Here is a 19,514-nt window from a genome sequence, read left to right as displayed (position 1 = left end):
GCCAGACTACTCAGACCTCTTGGCATCATGGTAGCCCACAAACCCACACCCATCCCCGCCTGGGTCATCTGCTTCAGATCAGGCCATTGGTGTTTCTATTCCTCTGGCACTCCGAGCAAACCTTCCTAATTGTGTCTATTCATACAGATCCCATCCTCTCCAGACTCCCGAAACACGTTCCTGTCATTGTAACCCTCTCTATTTAGAACACAGAAGAGTACAGTACGGTTTCTCCTGGAACCACATCTTTCTGTTGACCAAATCTTGCCGATACTTTTACAATTCCAAAACAAACTGTGATTGACTCTTTCCCAGAATTTCCTGTCAGAGCCTAATTCACTGTACCTTCCTATTCTTTTCTGCTTGTCTTCAGTCACATTCCCATGCTGTTCTGATGCGTCAACTTTTCTCTTTGGATGTGGAAATCTCCTTTCACCTGAACCCTGTCCCAGCATCCTCTCTGTTAGTTTAAGCCCTGTCCATAAACCTACCGAAATGATTGACCAGGACGCTGGTCACAGTAGTGTTGTTTTAAATTCAGTCGTGCGATGTTGCTGTCTCTGAGTGGCCAGCATTTCATGCCCACCTCCGAGCTGCCCTTCAGCTGAGTGGCTTGCCAGATCATTTCACGGGGCAGTTGAGATTCAACCTCCTTGTTCTGGGTCTGGATTCTTATGTTGGCCAAACTGACAGCACATAACAGATTTCCTTACTTAAAGGGTATTAATCAGTCAGGTGGCTATACCTGCTACCGGCATTAAATTCTGGATGAACAGTCGAGTGAGAGTAACACTAGACCATTGCCTGTCCCATTTTTTACTCACTCATTCGTCAGTATTGATCCCACTGCACCATGAATCAAACCCCTGTTTTCCTGACCGTGGTTTGATCCTGATGCCTTCCTGCACGCTGGTAATATCACTCAGTATCTCTCAATGTAGTATCTGTCACTGTGAGGATCTAATTGCTGCCGGTGACTGCACGTTTTGCAGCTATTCCAGATCCTGAGGCAACAGAATTCTCGACTCTAGAGAGACGGGCAGCACAGGCCAGGGACGGAGTTTGGGATTTTTCAAATCTCTGTGGGACTCAGTGCCATTCTCCATGTGTAACACTCGCTGCATCAGTCTCATTTCACATTATGTCTGTTACTCTGTCTCCTGTAGGTACTCAGGATGCTCCTGAATCAGCAGAATTCCCAATTCCTGTTTCGTCCCTCATCACATTGAAGACAGTCGGTCAGCCAGACAGAGATGGAGAGTGAGATCTGGAGCCTTCAGTAAATCCTGCAGATCGGTAAGATCACTCACAGTGAACAGAGCAGAGTGTATTTAAAGGATCGAACTTTGGTCCAGAAGACATGACATAGATATTAGTGTTGAAGGGTGAACACAGAGCACGATGGTCCCAGGGTCAATCCACACCCTCTTGTTAACTTTCATCTCTGCTGTACTGAGCCTTCCTGTGTCAATATAAGAAATTGACAGTTATCAATCCAGGCTTGTGCTGTCTTAGTGAGGATCAGTACAACAGAGGGGAAAGCAGGCCTCGCCCAAGGAGATGGCATTGAATCCTGGGATCTTTGTTCTATATTCCCCCTCTCACACTGTGGTAGTCGTGTGATAGAGTCATACGGCAAGGAGACATGCCTTTCGGTCCAACTCATTTGCGCCAGTGTCTTTAATGCTTGTAATTCCCAGAAACTTTCCTATTTCTGTAACCTCCATCCCTCCCACATTCCTGCTGTATATATGAAACCTACTCCAATGCTGACGACTCTCACGATGTGTAAATTGCTCCAGTGTCGATAACATGCCCAATCACAATAATCTCATCCTGCACTCAGTACAATAATTCCTATTTCTGTAGTCTTGCACAATACCTACAGTGCCCCCGTCTCTGAAACATCCTCCAGTCTGGACCAAAATACCCACCTGTGTTCCTTCCTCAAGCCCCAGGAGAACATGATATCACTGTAACCTTCTGCAGGCCCTATAACACTCCTGCCTCCTGTACTATAGCACCACACGACCTCAGTAAACATCTCCCATCCATACCGACCTTCATGTATATATAAGCACCTCCATACCTTTTTCAAGCCACAGCAGCACTCCACATCTCTGTTTGCTACTCCGCTCCTTACAACCTTCCCAGCACCTCAAACATTCTCTCTATGTGTAATTCGGCAATTTGGTGCAGCACGATGGCTCAGTGATGCGCAATAGTGCGTCACAGCGCCAGGGACCCAGGTTCGATTCTTGCGTTGGGTAACTGTCTCTGGATTTTGCACATTCTCCCCATGTCTGCGTGGGTTTCCTCCGGGTGCTCAGTTTCCTCCCACAGTCCATAGATGTGCAGGTCAGGTGGATTGGTCATTATATGTTGGCCATAATGTTTGGTGCATTGTCGGAGAGAAGTAGGTCTAGGTTCTTTACTCTTTGGTGTGGACTTGTTCGGCCGAAGTACCTGTTGCCATGCTGTAGGGAATCTAATCTCTCCCTCTGCGTTCATATTACTGTCCCTAAATATATCCCTCTATCCATAAATAGCTCCAAACCCTTCAAACCTCTGAGTGTCTGAGAACTCCCACAACTCCAACATCCCTCCTTAACTGTGTAACCTTTTCCAGTCCTGAAACAAAGTGTGAACATCCTGCAATCCTCCCGATCTGCCTAATCCTCTCAGCTCCATGCAATGCCCCGATCTGTGGAACCAATTCCAATGCTTATGACTCTCCCGATCAGTTTCTACAAGACTTGCTATCAATGTAACATTCTCCAATAGCTATCACGAGCCCTGTCAATGTAAGCTCCTCCAGTCTCCCCATCAATCTAATGATCTCCATAACCTACTCTAGCTCTTACACCTCTATCTGTGTAAACGTTACACTCCCCTACAACTATCCCTGAAGCAGAAACCTCCTCCAGTGTGTGCAATGCTCCCTATCTGTGTTAGTGTCTCCAGGCTCTATTGCTGTTCCTGTCTCTGTAAGCTCTGACAGATTGTCCAGGTTGCCGTTCCATTTAATTTCCAGAACCTTAGCATCCGACATCAACAAAAGTCGCAATGAACTTTCATACCTCCGTTCGTTCCTCAATTCTATACTACTCTCTTCATCTTTGTAAATAGCAACATTCCATACAATACTCCCTGTCTGCGTAAACTGTCCCAATCCTACACTGAGAAGCCTCACTGTCCTTTTGATCACCTGTAGTCCCTTCAGATCACCTTGTATCTTCCATTACTCCATTGCCTACAGGTCATCTCTGTAATAACTCCTCTAACTCATGTGTTTCTCCCCATCTCTGTGATATTCTTCAGTCGCTGCAATTCTCATTCTTTATCTCGAGAGTTTCAAATCCCCCTGATCGACATAAGGCTATTGATCCCTTGCAGCATGTTTAACACCTGTAGCAGCTTCTAACTCCTCAAAGCATCCTGTCGCTGTAACCACCTCAAATACTACAGCTGACTGCCTTTGAAATATCTTCCAGTATCTGCAACCCTGTTGATCTCTGTAAATTCCTCCTGAACAGCTCTCCACATCTCTGTGTAACTGATGGGAATGCTGAAAACCTGCCTTCACAGTCCTCACTCGCTCCCTGAACTCCTGCAGCCCTACAACCCTCAGTATCTCTGGCTCCTCCGATCCCTACACTTCTCCCTGGCTGTGTGAACTGATCCAGCCCCTTCACCCCTCCCTATCTCACTCACTCCTGCAGCTCCAACTATTGTCCATGTCAGTGTAATTCCCAGCACCAACAATCGTTCCTTTCTCTATAAACTCCTGCAACTCCAACGACCACCCCAATCTGTGTAATTTCCAGTTCCTCCAATGCTTCCTTTCTCAATAAGCACCTATAGCTCCACATACCACCCCAATCTGTTTAATCTCCATTATCTACAACCCTCCCTTTCTCTAAAAACTTATGTAGTTGCAACTACCACCAATATATGTATACTCTCCAGTCCCGACAACCCTCCCCCACTCTATATCTCCTGAAGCTCCAACGACCACCCCTATCTGCTTAATCTCTAGTCCCTTTCTTCCTTCTGATCTCTGCAACTCCTTCAGGACTGATAACCCTGTATCTTTCCTTGATATCTTTAAGACCGACAATCCATCTGATCTCTAACCACCAACAGTGATCACAAACCATCCGAACTCTGTAACATCCACCAGTCTCTACAACCCAGTTTTACTCTGTTATGTTCTCTGGTGTCTGTATTCCCCTTTATCTCCGGTTACACATCCTTTGCTCAGGGAAACAATGTTTCAATACCGAATCTGTAAGAACACAAAATTCTTCGTTGTATCAATAAATTTGCCTCATTTTAAAAAATTTAACGACTGCAAGTTCAACCTTCTCCAACCCTTCTCATCAATATCCCTCCATGTTGAAGATCAGCCTGGTGAACCTTCTCTCTGCCGCCTCCAATGCAAGGACATTTTCCCTCAAGATAGGGGACCAAATCTGTTCACAGTATTCTCAGTGTGAATTGTTTGAAGTCCTCTATAGTTGTTACAAGCCTTCCCTACTTTTATTATCCATTCCCTTTGAAATCAATGCCAGCATTCTATTTACATTCTCTATGTCCTATTAACCCTATATGCCACATTTTTGAGATTTATACACAACGATTCCCACGTTACTCTATGATGCAGATTTCTGCAGTTCATCTGAAACCAAGAGGTGACAGCAGTAATCCGAAAAGTGCTGGAAAATATGGTAAACGATATGCCAGAAATTATAACTGCACAGTTAGAGACCTATGGAAAAAGCCCAGTCCATAAGACCATCATGGACAGGAGCAGAATTAGGCCATTCGCTCCATCGGGTCTATTCCACTATTCGATTATGGCTGAATTGTTTCTCAACATCATTCTCTCACTTACTCCCTGTAACCCTTGATCTCCTTACTTATCAAGAACCTAGCTATCTCGGAGTTAGATACACTGAATCACTTAGCATCCACAGCCCCATGAGGCAGTGAGTTCCACTGATCCATCACCCTCTGGCTGAATACATTCCTGCACTTCTCCATTCTGAAGGGTGGTCCCTTCACTCTGAAGCTGTGCCCTTGGCCCCTAGTCTCTCCTCTCGTGGAAACATCTTCCCCCCGTGCACTCCATCCAGGCCCCTCAGTATTCTGTAAGTTTGAATGAGATTCTGCCGCCCCCTCTGAAACTTCATTTAGTGCAGACCCAGAGACTTCATCTGCTCCTCATATGACACAAGATTCATCCCCGAGATCTTTCTTGGAAACCCATTTCTTGTAACCCTTCACATCCTTTGTCCAGACTCTGAATGAATAACGTGTAGAGTGTAGTCCCAACACTGACCCCTGCGGAGCTCCCCTCATCACCAGTTCCCATCGTGAAAAAGACCCCTTTCATCACACTCTCTGTCTTGTGCCAATCAGACAAATCCTCTATCCATGCTCAGCATGTTGTTCTGAAACAGAAATTTCATTTCACACCCACTGCTGGATTTATTTTTCTGTCTGGCTGTAAACAGCAGAGTTTCACCATTACCATCCCATTTGTAATTCCCTGGAGAAGGTGGTGGTGAGCTGCCTTCCTGACCCATTGCAGTCCTTTGGGTGTAGGGACAGATACAGTGCTGGGAGAATGGAGCGTGGCTTGGAGGGAAACTTGGAAATGCTGGTAGTCCCGTGCACCTGGGGTTTCTGTCCTTCCAAGGTATAGTGGTTCCGGGTTTGGGAGGTGCTGTTGAAAACGACTTCCTCGGTGACCTCAATGCTACTTGGAGATCTTTTATTCCTTCCTTCATTCATTCATGAACATGAGCTTTGTTGGCTGAGCCAGCATTTATTGTTGATTTGGAGTTGTCCCTGAGACGGTGGTAGTGAGCTGCCTTCCTGAGCCACTGCACCAGCCATTGGAACTGTTGTTATCTGTGTCCCCTCCAGCAGGCGCCAGAACACTCCTCACGTCTGTAACTGCATACAGACAATGCAGCTCTCCCTTTTATATCTGACATCCTCCCTGATTTATAACTCTTATAGTTCCTCACAATTTCTCACCTCCTCAATTCCCATCTGTGCTCGAGATCACTAAAATTTCTTTATTCTTGTTTAAACTTCTGATCACCCAAAATCTCTCTCTTTTTAAAATTGTAACCCCTTCCGTTTCTGTTACTCTCCATATAACTGTAATCAATGACAGCACAGCTTCCCTTCCTAAATCTCTATAATTGCAATGGTTGCGTGTGCTACATGTGGCCATTTTCTTCCTCCTTATACATCTCAGGACTTCCAGCCCCCACAATCCCACTATTTGGAATGCTCACATTCTCTGCACCTCCTCATTTTCTGAGAGTCCTTGAAAACCACCAGTGCCGCAAAGGTTTATATTCCTCCCAGTTACTGCGTTGCTTCTCACTCTGTCACATCCAAGTCTGTCACATCCAAGTCTCCAGGACCAGACAACACTTGCTGGATGTCAATTTGCTTTTGTTGAAGTCCACACATCCCTGTAACCAGTTCAGAAAAATCCCTTTAGATTCTACAAAGCTCCGTCATGAACAAGCCACCATCTCTCTATTTCCTTTGCCTTCTTCAATGTCTGCAACTCTTGCTGTATCTTCCAGTAAATTTCTTTAGTTCCTGCAGATCTGCCTAGCTCCCCAGATAACCTGTTCCATCCCATATAGCTCGCTCAATCACTGTAACACCTTCTGCTCTGTCTCATCCTCCTCTTTTCCACTGTCTTCCAGGCACAACAGCGATCCAGTGTGGGAGCAGTGCGGAATGGGATGCTATAAATCTCAGCTGACACTTGAAGTCTACCATCAGCTGGGAATGTCAAAGGAAGAGAACATGAGAGAGAGAGCAGCACAGATCGGGAGAATATAAATCAGCAGCGAGGATCAAGGCCAACTGGGACTTGGAGGTGGAGAAACAGCATAGCAGGAGGCTCTAAATCAGCACCGAGTAACAGAGGGAGTGACCATGTGAGGGAGCAGAGTGGAGTGGGAGCTGGAGGATTATATGTACCTGGGAGTCACAGAGATGTTGACCCTGTTAGGGAGCAGAGTGGAGTGGCAGCTAGAGGATTATATGTACCTGGGAGTCACAGATATAACTTTCTTTGGCTGAGCCTTGTCTGCCCTGGGTTTGAAAGATGTGCAAGATCCATCACTGAAAAAGCTGCAAGTTCACTGGCTGATAATAAACTGTTATTAGCGACTGTGTGTAAATTGCTATATGCCAGCAAATTTATTTTTTCAAATTTTGAATGCAGGATTGAACTCAGAAATAAGAGTAATAAGTAAATATCTGAGCCAATATGATAAAGTAATCTCTGTAAGCCACAGTTGGATAAGGGACTTACCCCTCAAGTTATTTCCCTGATGTTAATGTTATACTCAGTAAATAATTAAGTAAGACGAGGTAACTTGCAGTTTAGGACATGGCAGCACATGTTTGTCAAATGGAAAATGTGTTCTGTGACATTGAGAATTCGCAGGCCCTCTGGTGTTCCAGATGAACACTGGGTCTTGGAGCTCAGACAGCAACTGGAGACTCTGTTGGAAATCTGTGATGCTTAGAGTTAGGTGGATAGCAGATACAGAGAGTGGATCATCCTGCAGACATGACGGCCTGGAATAAGGAAGGGAATGGGGAACTACACAATCGAAGAGAAACAGTCAGGGAATCCAGGAATAGCCTGATGTCTCCCTCCCAATTCAGTTTCCCAGTTTGGAAGCTGATGAAAGTGCGGGCTGCTCAGGGGAGGGCAGTCAGAGCCATGTCGGTGGCACCACGAACAGCCTGACTGTACAGGAGGGGAGGGAGAAGGAAGGAGCGGCAATAGGCACAGGGGAGTCAGGAAAGTGAAGAAGTTGTCAGCGTGTCTGTAATAGTGTGGTTAATAATGTCACGGTGTCTGCAGGACTTTCGTCTGAGGGACAGTGAGCAGTCAAAGGTCATGTCCATGTTGGTAGGAATGACCTGGGTAGGAAGGGTGAAGTGGTCCTGGAGTCAGAATTTAGGGAGCTAGGCGGATGGTTAGCAAGCAGGACCTCAGATGTGGCATTCCCTGGAATACTTCCAGTGCGGTGTCCAAGTGTGAACAGAACTCGGAGTTTTAGGTAGATGAGAGTGTGACTGGAACGATGGTGCAGCAGGAAGGGCCTCAGATTCCTGGGACATTGGGGCTATTTCTGAGGAAGGCAGCAACTGTACAAGCTGGATGGGCTAACGTGACAGAGCTGGGAGTGAATTTCTTACGAGGTGTTTGAGAGGGATTGAAAATAACTTGGCGTGTGTTTAAGATCCAAAAAGGAATAGTAGAGGAGGCTACCAGGATTCTCAAAATAAGGGGACATGCAGTTGGTACTAATTTATAACAACAAGTATCACAGTGGAAGATGAAGTAAGAAAGAAAGACTTAATCTGAGGTACTCTGCATGGACATGAATACTCGGAGTGTGCAAAGTTCCAGATGCAGATGGGTGTGTGGAAATCTGATGGACTGATCACCGAGAGCTGGCTCAAGGAATGGCAGGACTGAGTGTTAAATATTGTTGGGTATAAAGGATTCCAAAATGATAGAAGGGAAGGGGAAGGATGAAGGTAGAAGTATTGGTTTAGATTAGCGTTAGTTAAGGAGTCCAAGAGAAAGAGGACCCGTCCAAGGACATAATAATTTGGCTGGAGCTACAGAACAAAAAGTATACAGTTAAACTCTGAGGTACAGTCTGTCGGCCAGCAACCAAAGAAATGATGGAGAGAATAAATATCCAAGCACATTTGAGAGCGATGACAATACTACTCAGTATACTAGATTAGTTATACTGAGAAACATAATTTATCCAGATATTGACTGGATTACTGGTGGTGCAGGGTTATGACGGACCAGTGTCCCTGGATTACATGGAGGAGAGCTCACTGCAGGAATATGTGTCCAGCCCAAGGCAGCATGTATTGTTGGACCTGGTCCTTGTGAAAGAGGTGGAGCAAGTGGATCCAGTGTCAGTAAGGGATGGTTTTGCGGTGCAGCGATCATTTTATTGTAAAGTTCAGGATGATGGTAGAGAATGATATGCAACAATTGAGAGTGAGAAACTTCAGTTGACTGCGAGCAGCCTTTAATGGGGCAAGAATGAAACTGGGAACTTTTCAACAAGGCCAGTGAAATGGTAGCTTTAAATCGTGTGAACCAGGTCAGATGTAGTTGTCATTATGGAAATGGGTCCGCAGTGTGACCACGACAGACCTGGATAATCACAGGTTTTCCCCATTTCTATAGGAAGGGTAAATAGGCCAACACGGTGAATTAGCATTGTGTATAAAGGATAGGATCAGTATTATTGTGATGCTAATCAATTCACACACTGCTCCTCCCTGTCTTCACCCCTCGTCCCTGCGTATTGATCCTATCAGATATTGTAACCTTTGAAAACTTCAGAAAATAGCACAGTATAGAGGAGATCACTCTGTCCACTGTCTGCATTGGACAAGATGTAACGTTGTTTTTTAAAGCCCTAGCTCTGTCTCCCCGGACAGTGTAGGACTTCAGGTGCAGAACCCGGCAGACTTTTAAAATGGTTTGAGAGTTTCTGCCTCTACTCCGCTTCCATTTGTGACTCCCAGATCCCGACCATACTCTGGGTGAAATAACAAATTTCCTCATCACTTCTCTAATATTTCCTTCAATTACATTAAATATTCACCGCTGGGAACTGAGCTCTCCAACAGAAACAAAGTGTTCTTTCCCTTTCTACCCAGGCTACTGACAATATGTGCACCCCAATCAAATCTCCTCTCAGCATCCTCCATTCCAATCTATCCTCATAACTGCACTTCTACTGTCACAGGGTGAAGAATCTCCTCTGTACCCTCTCCAGTCCAATTCCATCCTTCCATGTGATGGGGTGACCAGAACTGTACACAGTCCCCAAGCTGTGACTGAACTCATTATTTATTCAGTTCCAGCATACGCTTCCTGCTCTGAAGAGGAAATTATGCCATTTGCTCCATTAACGAGATTATTGGTGTTTCCAGCTACCTTCATTTATCTGCCCACACTGACCATATTCTTATTTATTGTGCATTCTTCTCTATTGTTGATGTCCACAAATGCCTTGCCTTGCACTTCTCTGGGTCGTTTGCTCCATTCACCTGGATCCTACAGTTTCTGTTTTTAAACAGTCTGCCATCGGATCTCTCGTTAAATCCAAGGAAGTCACATGTAGTTTCAGGTCAGTGCCTCAAACCGACACAGTCAGATCAATTACACACGATCTTCCTTGAACAAATCCAGACTGACTGTCCTGGAGTCGCAGGGACTTTCTCAGTGACCGTTTATCTACTGTCTCAGAATTCCAGCCACGACCTATTCAGTCAGTCCCTTGCTCCACATTAAACAAAGCTGCGGTGTCAGCCGTTCTCCAGTCCTCCGGCGCCATCCCTGCATCCAGTGAGGATTGGATAATGTAGGTAACAAAAAGGCAGGGGATTTTCCCAAGCTCCTTTTAACAGTCTGGAACATTGTGTTACCCCTATTTTAAGGATTTGAAACTCCTGTAAAATTCTCCGCTCCAAGTTTGTTGCTCCCAATATTTCATCTCTATTTTGCTTCAGACAGAGTTAAACCTAAACCATCTTATGATTTGGTCAAGTTCCATTTTAGTCGGGTTTCATGGAGGGTTACTCTCCACAAGGTGAAGTGCATTTTCTCATGATACCATGCCCAATCCGCCCCATTAACTACTTTCCCTGCCCACGTGGTCTTCCTCTCACCTGACACTAACTCGATGTTTTTTCCCTTTGTCATAACAACTGCCCACTGCCTGGATATCCCAGAATGCACCGGCCTCCCTGTTAAAGTGGCCGTCTTTAAATAGTCATTATACCCTTGGATTGTCATTCCGAAACTGCCTCGACATGGCAGAGGGGGTAAACCCGTGGCCCCATTTTGTGGACATGCCCCTGAAATTCTGGTGGATGACATGATGCAGGAGAGGGACATTATCTTCCTCTAAGACTAGCAGGGAAGGCCATGGCACCAGACCCTGCCAGCTTCGCCCGAGATTGATCCCTGTGTCTGTGAGGTGACAGCAGTGAGGTGAATGTCCAGCAGTGTAGGAAGAAGGTCAGTGACCTTCTCCAATCGATCAGGGTAAGTGCCATCCTCTGCACTTTCTAAACGCTCCCTCACTCTTTCCCTGTTACTGCACCCACCTCCTACCAAGGCTCATGTTCTCTGACCCTCACACTTGTAACTGCATGTGACCTACCCACCCTAACTGAATGCAGCACCTTCTCTCAGTCTCTCCAAATTCATCTCTGCCCCTCTAGCAAACTCTGTCTGGTGTCTGTACTGCCTACTCACTCACTCAGGCCACCTTGTACCTTTCCCTCAGCTGTCCCAGCACTAACAGCGGGAACCACCACTTCCATCTCCCTTAATACCTGTTGCTAGTTTTCACATTCGAGAAGAAACAATCCTACAATAGGAGAGAAAGAACTAAGAGAGATAGGGGGCTGCCCAACATTCAGCTCCTCACCCCATCACAGGGGAAGGATCCTGACCCTAACAACCACGAGAGACTGCCTCAGAGTGTCCAAGCTCCCGGACTGAGATCTGAGACACCCCTTGTCTCACTGAAAAGGGCACCGTGACTGACTGTGGACAATGATATCAAGCTTCCTGGTTTTGTGGTTGTACTAAATACCCAGACAATACAGCAGGCGGGTGAGCCTGGTAGCTCTGACTGAGGGGAGACACTGCTGAGGGCAGGGTAAGGCAAGGTAATAATTCTGTGAGCATTGGAGTCAGTTCAAAGTGAGTGCATACAAACACGGAGTGAGCCCAGAGGGACAGCCCGTGAGCTGGGTGTGTGTCCCTGAGCACAGTGTCCTTGCAGCAGCATTGAGTGTGTACAAACACGGAGTGAGCAGCCCAGAGGGGTCGTCCATGAGGTGGGTGTGTGGCCCTGAGCACAGTGTCCTTGTGGAAACATTTCAATGAGAGTTGTCAGTGCAACCTGAGCTGAAGCATTGAAGTACAGAAGCGTACTGTCAGTGGATCGGGGACGTGCTGGGATGGCATGGTGAGCTTGGCATGTGACAGATGCCAGCATTGGTGGGTGTGGAGTACATGCAGCTTTTGTCTGTGCAGTGTCTCCCGAGACGCTGCTGTCCAAGATAGAAGGCTGCAGGAGCGGGAGCGAGACGAAGTCACCAGTTATCAGCTTGGACTTTCACGTCCAATTCTCCATATTGAGTTTCCCTACTGTGCGCGGGAGGGTATGAAGCTACAAGTTGTTGAGGAGAGATCTACTGAATGTGACTGTTGATCATCAGTAATCATTCAGTCAACATCTTACCACTCCTACACTCAAATCTTGTTTTGAAGAGTAGTCCAGTACAGGAACAGGCCCTTCAGCCCAGAAAGCCCGCACTGACACATAATGCCATTCTCAAGTTGAAACGAAAGTTTTTGCTCCAACACCCGCTATGTCATTCTGTTCGCCTCTAACTCATATTTGTGCCAAGATCCCTCTGAAACCTTGCTATATTAGCTCCTTCTCCTCTATCAGTGCATTCCAGGCACTTATACATCCTGTCTGGAAAATCAAAAATAAACCTTGCTGATCAACGTTCTCCATTTACCAAAAACCTACAATCCTGAGTAATTGATATTTCTACTCTGGGAAAAAGCTTATAACTGTCCTTCTATCTATGCATTTGATAATTTTGTAAATATCTATCAGGTAGCCCCATCGCCAATGATGCCGAGATGCACACAAACCATGTTTGTTCAACTTCTCCTTCTGGCTAATACACTCCAAACCAGACAACATGCTGGTAAACCTTTCCATACCCTCTCCAACGCTTCCACATCATTCTGCTGCTGTGGCAAACAGAACTGTACACAATATTGTAAATATGCCCGAACTAAGCTTCTCCACAGTTGCAATATGACCGGTTAATTTTCATACTCCATGCTCCGATGCATGTCTGCAAGTTTGCTGTCAGATTCTTGATCACCCTATCCACCCATGTTGTCACTTCCCGGGAATTGTAGAATTGTACACCTAGATCCCTTCGAATGTTGATGCAATCAGTAGTTTTTCCATCCACTTTAAACTTCTCTCCTGCATTGGTCCTTACAAATTGCATCACGTTGCACCTGTCCAGATAAGGTTACTTCTGCGTTTTCTCTGTCCAAGTCGGCAGCTGACCTACATCCTGCTGTATTCTCTGGCAATCATCCTCACAATCTGCAACTCCAACAAAATATTTACAGATCTCCACTCAAAAAAACACTGTTCCACTACTACTCTTTCATCCATGACCAAGCAGTTCTCTATCCATCTTACCAACTGACTGCAGATCTCATCTCACTTCACCTTCTGTATGAGCGTGCCATAAGGAAATATATCAAAGGCCTTGCTAAGGTCCAGACGGCCAACATCCAGCCCCGTGCCCTCATCAATCAGTTTTGTCACGTCCTCAAAATAATCAATCAAGTTTGTGAGACAGGATCGTCCCCACACAACTGCATTGCCTGTTGGTCGTAAGTCAATGTTAGAGTACTGTTGGAGCTGCACTCATTCAGACAAGTGATTATTCCATCATATTCCTGACTTGAACCTTGGAGGTTAGATTAGATTCCCTACAGTGTGGAAACAGGTCCTTCGGACCAACCAGTCCACACCAACTCTCAGAAGAGTAACCCACCCAGACCTATTTCCCTGCCCTATATTTACCCCTGACTAATGCACCTAACACTATGGACAATTTAGCATGGCCAATTCACCTGACCTGCACATCCTTGGACTGTGGGTGGAAACCGGAGCACCCAGAGGAAACCCACGCAGCCACGGGGGGAATGTGCAAACTCCACACAGACAGTCACTCAACGCCAGAATTGAACCTAGGACTTTTGTGCTGTGGGGCAGCAGTGTTAAGCACTGAGTTCTTGACAGTTACTGTGCAGTGGGAGGTATGTCGGGCAGTGGTGCTTACTGTACAGTGGGAGGTATGTCAGGCCATGACTGTTACTGTACAATGGGAGGTAGGTCGGGCTGTGAGACTGAGTTGTCCAGAGTATGATTCGGCCGCTTCAGTTGGCCAATTGCACCTCATAGATGCAACATCATTTGTTGCTCAATTTCTTTAACGTCTGTCCCACTAGGAACCCCATATCATGATGAGGAGGATCTGCAAAATGTGAAGTTAGCCTTTGCTCCCCACAAGGGCTGTGCAGTGGCCATTCTTACCGATATATGAAATGGAGAGGTGTATCTGCAGTAGGCAGATCGGTGACAATGTGGTAAATTATATGTTTCCCTTGTACTGATCCCCCCAAAACCTGCCACAGAGCAGTATAGCAGCCACAGGATCCAGCATCAATGCTGAGCACTGTATTGAATATATACCAAGCAGCTGCCCCCTCAGCCTGGCTATGTCCTATCAGTGGGACAGAACCGACCAGAGAGGGTGGTGAAGTTACCAGGGACACAGAATCCTGCTTTGCAGACAATATCTCACTGTTTTTTGATTAGTCCGTGGGAATTATACAACAGGTCACTTTTACATTTTGCATAATAAAGTGTTAATATCACTTTATTTCTTACATATTTTAAAATAAACCAAACATCATTGTTTTTCAATTGAAAACAATTGAAGTGAACAATAATTGAAATACCAGAGCACACACCGAACTATTACACAATTCAGTGACTGTAGTAAACAGCTGATTCATGTTCAGACCAGTGAACACACCATCTTGCAGGCAGCAAAGCCTTTGGAAATGACTTTGAGGAAAAGCCTGAATTCAGACACAGTGTTACTGGCCCTCACCATGACCTCCAAAATACTGGCCATCTCCAAAATCAGTCGAGAGAGCTTCCAAACTGGATCTGGGCAGTTACTCACACAATCCTTCACAATATACTGGTTGTAGACATACCTGAACAACGGAGAGATGTGAGTGGGGAAATCTGGTCAATGGACGAGCACATGGTGCTAATCCAGACGCGGTTCAACATTTGTAACAATGACCTGTAAACGACCATGATATCCCTTCTAGTATGCCACCTAAACTCTGCAATTCTGCACCTTGGACCCGATCCTGAATGAAGATGTTATAAAGGTTATGGGCTACTGCAGCACATGGCAACTTACATTGAATCCATCATAAACCATATCCAATGTATATTAGCCCCACAAAGTCAGTATCCAAACAGATTTGTGCAGCTCCATTGATGGCCAGCATCATCCCAGCCCAATGTCCTTGTGTATGACTTGAGCTGGAAATCCCTGCGTAAATGTTTGCAGCATTGTTCTAACCATTAACAGCAAAGTCTCTTTACTGAACGTCTGACATCCGTTCGTAATACCAACTTTTAGATTGTCCAATAAGAACAAAATCCACCCATTTATTCCGTTCACTTTTAAAACAACAATATGATGTGAGTGGCCAACTCACAGTAAGGAGCATTAAAATGATGAATCTCATTACCACACCCAAGACCACGTTATTGTTCAGTACAAGCACTTTGAAAATATTCATTTATTTTCCTTTGTATTAATATTGTGAAGTCATAGTCGACTCTCCTGCTCCTCAGATGCTGCCTGAACGGCTGTGTTTTTTTTTATCAGAACCACACTTTTTGACTCTGATCTCCAGCATCTGCTATCCTCACTTTCTTCCTGCTAATATTCACTCATAATCACTTTCATGGCAACAATATCACTGCGTTTTTAAACATGTTACAGTCAGACATGAGTACATTTTGAATTTCTTCTGTCTATCTCAGAGCTCAGTAATGTGGAATGTGAATGTCAGTGTCTATGTGACGGTCGGTACGTAGGCCATGCCTCTGAGAGACTGACAGATTGTTTAAAACTGCATATCCCTTCAGCTGTTCACAACAAACAGGTTACTGCTTGGACCCTAACAGCCTGAGCTCAAAAAACCCAAAGCACAGTGTGCAGCATTGAAAACGTCTGGACAATATTTTCATTTTCATTTATGCATGAAATATGATTGGGCCAGTATTTTTAGCCCAGCGCTTGTTGCCATTGAGAAGGTGAGGATGAGCTGCCACTTTGAACCACTGCAGTCAATGTGCTGTAATTAGACTTACGATACCATTAGGAGGGAACTTGAAATTGTGGCACTTAAGGAACGGCAATATACTTCCCAATCAGGGTGTTGGAAGGGAAGGCGAACATGGTGATGATCCCATGTATCTGTTTCCCTTGTCCTTCTTCACCGTCATGGTTTCAGAGGTACGTTGTATGGAGCCTTGGTAAATTTCTGCAGGGCACTATGTCGATGGCCGGTATTGCTGCTCTTGTGTGTCAGTGGATGAGGGGTGAAGCTGCATTCACAGGCAAATGGAGAGGGGGCGGGTATTTCATCACACACAGATTCAATGTGTGTCTTATAGATGGTGTACACGTTTTGCAAATTATAAGGTATGTTATTTCTGCAGGATTCCTAGCCCTTGAGATATTCTTGCCACCAATTAATTTATATACGTCAAAGTGTGACGCTGGAAAGGCACAACAGACCAGGCAGCATCTGAGGTACAGGAGAGTCAAAGTTTTAGCATAAGCCCTTTACAGGAATGGGTGATGAAATGATATGGTCAGTCCAGTTCTGGTTAATGGTAATGCTGGGATATTGGTCGTTGGGAGTTCAGTGCTAGTGGTGGCATTCAACGTTAGAGGACATGGTTCCATTTTCAATTGTTAGAGGTAATCGTTGTATGGCATGTGTGCAATGGAAATTGTACTTATCACTGTTAAGCACACACCTTCATATTCCCAGGTCATTGTTGCATTTGGATAAGGGTTGCTTCTGTGTCTGAGTAAATCACAAATGATGTTGAACATTGTCCAATCATTGACAAACATTCCTAGTTGTGTCTTCACTTAAGTCGGGATGGTCATTTATGAAGCAGCTGAAAATTCCTTCGCCTCGGGCAGAGAGCTCTCTTATAGCTCAGTGATGTTGTCCCTCTCTCTGAGCTAGGAAACTTGTTTCTAGTTTCACCTGCTCCAGAGGTGTCTAACAACATATCTGGATGGAATAATATTATAGTATCTTCCCCAAGGAGTTGAGTGAGGACGTGGTTAGCTCAATCACTTGGACGGCTGGTGTGTAATGTACATTAATACTAACAGTGTGGGTTCAATTTCTGCACTGACTGAGGTGTCTGAAAAGGGCTGTCCTACTCAAACTCTCCCTCACTTGAATCATGATTACTGTCCAATTAAACTACCACCCGTCGTCTCTGTCTAACGAGAGAGTAGCCCTATCATCCTGTCGGGTATGGTGCCCTACCTTTCCGTTTCTGATCTACAGCATTACCCAAAAAACCCTCCCCTGGCAGCGGCGGCGGAGCTGAGATGGCTGCTTTCTACCAACCCCAGCTACCTTCCTTTGTATCAGGTGTAACTTCTGCCAATGCAGACGATTCCTATTTGCTCCAGATTTGCCGATAATCCTGGATACAACATTTGGTCAACTGCAGTTATGATCATGTTAACTGTCACTGTCACCTTACCTCTAGAATTCAGCTATGTGTTTTCTTGTCGTATATCGTTAAACCAAGGCTTCAATGAGCCCAAGGGATGAGAGCCCAAACTGAGCTTTAGTGAGCAGGTTGGTGCTGAGGAAGTGCTGATTGATCCCACTATAGGTGATATCTGCCATCCCTTTATTAATGATAGAGATAAGAGCAATGGGGCAGTCATTGATTATCTGATGGTTTGTCTGTGTATGTATAGAGCACATCCGGATACTTTCCCACATTGTCAGGTAGATCCCAGCAGGAACAGCCTTAAGAAGGGCTCATTCCCGAAACGTCGATTCTCCTGCTCTTTGGATGCTGCCTGACCTGCTGTACTTTTCCAGCTACACATTTTTCAACTATAATAAATCATCCCATCGATATTTCTGTCTGAACACTTTTGTGAAAGTTGCAGCCTTTGCTTTTCTGTTAATGTGCTGGGCTCTTCAATCTTTGAGGAAGGTGGTATTTGTGGATCCTCCTCCTCCATTGACTTGTGTGATTGTCCACCACCACTCACCCCGGATTGCGAGAGGATTAGGTCTGATTCATTGGTTAGATCTATGTATCATTTGCTATTTATATCATGTGGTGAGTAAGTGGACCAGTTTAGTAACTTCATCTCATTCTGAGGTATATTTGGTGATACTATAGGCAGACCCTCCTGTATTCTCCATTTAACAAGGGTGTATCCCTGGCTTGATGGTCAGGATAAAGTGGAGCATACGCCAGGCAGTGATAGTGAAAATTATATTGGAGTACAATTCTGCTGCTGTTGGTAATGACCGGAACCACCTCACATAGGCCAGTGCAAAATTCAAAAATCTATTGGAAATCTGCCCTGTTTAGCACAGTGATTGTGTCACATATACACTGGAGTCTTCACAATGTAAAAGTGGAACGTTGTCTCCAGAAATACTGTGTGCAGTAGTCACCGTTCCTAATACGGTCATCAAACAATGTGTCTGCAACCAGTAGGTTAGTGAGGATGAGGTCGAGGATGTTTCTCCCTGTCAGTCGTTCCTCCTGACCCGGTACAGACGCCGTGAAGCAGTTGTGTCCTTTTGGACGCGACAATCTCGATCAGCAACGCTGCTGCTGAGCTTCTCTTGGTGCTGGTTTTGAAATGGCCAACCCAGGAAACATTCTCCAGCTCTGTCAGTCTCTCAGTGCTTCCTCCAAGTGTTGTTCAATGTGAAGGGACACTGATCCACCAGCTCAGGCAGGGGAGTCATCTGAAATTTTCCATGCCAGTGTTTGATCTGCCACCATGAAGGTGAGGGAGGGGAGTCAGCAGGAGGTTTCTGTGTCAGTGTTTGATCTGACACTGTGAGGCTGAGGGAGGGGATTCAGCAGAAGGTTTCCATGTTAGTGTTTGATCTGACACCGTGAGGCCGAGGGAGGGGAGTCAGCAGGAGGTATCCGTGTCAGTGTTTCATATGACCCCATGAATTTTGTTATGTCACATTGTTGCTTGAGCAGTCTGGAGGACATCTCTCTCAATTCTGGCATAAGCTCCAATGCATTAGGAAAGAGGAATTCGCAGGGTCTACAGTGTCTTTTATTTTTATTACAGTCAGTAGAAGGGCCTCTCCTGTGTGTATTACACTGACTGTTTGGCTCTCGTGATTAGGCACTCCAAGGTCTCACTCCTTCAATTACTCTCTGTCCCTTGTCCGTCCTTCATCAACCAATCTGTCACTGTAAATATCTGCAAAGTCTTCCTCGTCCCTACCTCTTTAAACTCCTCCAAACTCTATAACCCTCCGTATCCCTGTAACGTCTTCCAAACCCTACACCCTTCAATATCTCACTAAACATCTCCAAACCGTCCACCCCTTCCAGACTCATATCCCTCCTATCTCTGTAATCTCCTCCAAACCCTACCCTATCCCCATCTCTAAACTTCTCCAAATGCTACACCTCCCTACCTCTGTAACTTCCTCCAAA

At 45.5% G+C, this 19,514-nt stretch overlaps 2 long non-coding RNA genes across 2 annotated transcripts in view; both read left to right on the top strand.

Moving 5' to 3' along the window:
* LOC122551875 overlaps positions 1-19,514 on the top strand; it is a 1,022,930-nt gene that overhangs the window by 471,807 nt on the left and 531,609 nt on the right. The gene's annotated exons all lie outside the window — the stretch shown is intronic.
* LOC122551873 overlaps positions 1-19,514 on the top strand; it is a 600,020-nt gene that overhangs the window by 450,570 nt on the left and 129,936 nt on the right. The window lies entirely within an intron of this gene.

Source organism: Chiloscyllium plagiosum, chromosome 7 (assembly GCF_004010195.1).
Source record: "Chiloscyllium plagiosum isolate BGI_BamShark_2017 chromosome 7, ASM401019v2, whole genome shotgun sequence".
In the NCBI taxonomy this organism is placed as follows: domain Eukaryota; kingdom Metazoa; phylum Chordata; class Chondrichthyes; order Orectolobiformes; family Hemiscylliidae; genus Chiloscyllium; species Chiloscyllium plagiosum.
Note: the sequence above shows the minus strand (reverse complement) of the source record. Positions and strands in the feature narration are given on the sequence as shown.